Below are 2015 nucleotides of genomic sequence, written 5' to 3'. Positions count from 1 at the left end.
TCAGGAAACTACTATATTGCGAAACGCGTTGACAATCAAGTGTGGAGGAGTTGTTGGATCATATTTTGTTATATAGACCAAATTATTCATATATTTACGTATTCTTCTTTTACCAAGGATTCATACCTTCACCATTGTTGTATTGGGTATCTGTTGACCTTGTCAAGCAGTAGGGTGTTGTCTAAGTGTTATATGTTATTTTAATGGATTGTAATAAAAGATAATTTTATATAATGATTGCCTCATGATATGCCCATAGAGTCCGCTCTTTCTTTGAGATATATTCTCAATCCTTACATATACTAATTGGATGCTGGCATTAGTGGGGGTCCTCCCTTACTATATACCAGTGTGCATGGTCAAACTATTGGAAGCATTTCTAAATACCACTGGTCTACATAACAAGTGTCTTCTTTAAGGGCAAGGACAGACAGTGAGATAATTGTCTATCAATAAGGCAAATCTTATTTTGTAAAGGACTCTGTGGCGCAACGGTAGCGCGTCTGACTCCAGATCAGAAGGTTGCGTGTTCAAATCACGTCAGGGTCAATTGACTTTTTGATAAGCAGCTACTTTGTGAAAGCTAAATTTGTTTAAAAAGCGGAGAACTTTATTCTGCACTACAACATACAGCTATGTGAATATGTTATTGCCATGAAAAAGACACAACCTGTAGGGATAGATTACACATGTGCAACTGCTTTTTCATGATACATGTCTATGGGGCAAAAAATGTCACCCCCAAAAAAGGACCTGCACCTGTTTCCAAGTCACATGGATCGCTTTTCATAGGTGTGAACAGACTCAGTAGACAGTAATGGGATTCCCATAGTCTTGTGTTGTCACTCAATGGCCCAATGTGACAAATCATTTATATTTATTTTATAGGTTTAAAGTGCTGGGAAAAAAAACATACAAATTAATACAAATTAAAGCACTAGGGAAAAAAACAAAATTCCCTGCAGGACAATGGCATAATGTAAAAGCTAATAAATATGTAAAAATGTGCACTAAGCACAAAAAATCAAAATCAAAAAATCCTTGAATAGTGAAAAAAATTTAAAATATAGACATGTGCATGCTGAAAATATTTGTTACGTTTAGTTTAATTTAGATTAGTTAATCTAGTTATTTATTTTTGTTAAATTCAGTTGATTCGTTAAATTTGGTTGATTCGTTCAGTTCATATTTTTTTCAAATTTAATCGATAAATTTGGAATTGGTCAAATCGAACTTTAGATTTTTTTTTTCCATTGTGGCAAAGTGAACAAACAAAAGAAAAATCTTCATCAAATGCTTAAAATTACTCTTTAAATCACCTTCGGCTTAACAAAAACTGAATTATTTTGAAATGGTACTCTAATAACACACACAGTCTTTGATTTCAGCAATATGTGTACAATTAGAATTCGACTGGCGTTCAATAAAAAATTTGATTAGAATTTCAGTCCGAATATTCAAAATTCTGATGAATTTAGTTTCGTTATTCGGAGCATTCAGTAAAATTCCTTTATATTGTAATATTAATAATTTGCTAGTGTCCCCAATTAAAGCTTGACAATTAAGCATGACAACAAAATATCATACATACAAATTAAATTGTCTAAAAGTGATACTCGAAAATTATAATATCGTGCAAACATTCATTTATTTCACTAATGCAACTTAACAGGTGAAACTAATACCTGAGATACACTCATTACATGCAAAACAAGATAGTTCAAGCCGTGATTTGTCATAATTGTAATGATTATGGCTTACAGCTCATGAAAACCCCAAATCCACAATCTCAGAAAATTTGAATACTGTGACAAGGTGCAATATTCTAGGCTCAAAGTGTCCCACTCTAATCAGCTAATTAAGCCATAACACCTGCAAAGGGTTTCTGAGCCTTTAAATCTCAGTCTGGTTCAGTAGAAATCGCAACTCGTGGGAAAGACTGCTGACGTGACAGTTGTGCAGAAAACCATCATTGACATCCTCCATAAGGAGGGAAAGCCTCAAAAGGTAATTGC

The 2015-nt window shown here is 33.6% G+C and overlaps 1 non-coding gene across 1 annotated transcript; it reads left to right on the top strand.

Moving 5' to 3' along the window:
* Window positions 1–477: 477 nt before the first annotated feature.
* Window positions 478–549, top strand: TRNAW-CCA (transfer RNA tryptophan (anticodon CCA)). Its single transcript has one exon. It is a non-coding gene; the product is annotated as a tRNA-Trp (tRNA).
* The last annotated feature ends 1466 nt before the right edge of the window (window positions 550–2015 follow it).

Source organism: Lithobates pipiens, unplaced genomic scaffold, assembly GCF_037356315.1.
Source record: "Lithobates pipiens isolate NorthernLeopardFrog02 unplaced genomic scaffold, aLitPip1_a1.2 Scaffold_8, whole genome shotgun sequence".
Lineage (NCBI taxonomy): Eukaryota > Metazoa > Chordata > Amphibia > Anura > Ranidae > Lithobates > Lithobates pipiens.
The sequence above is the reverse complement of the archived record's forward strand: the minus strand, read 5'-3'. Positions and strand labels throughout refer to the sequence as shown.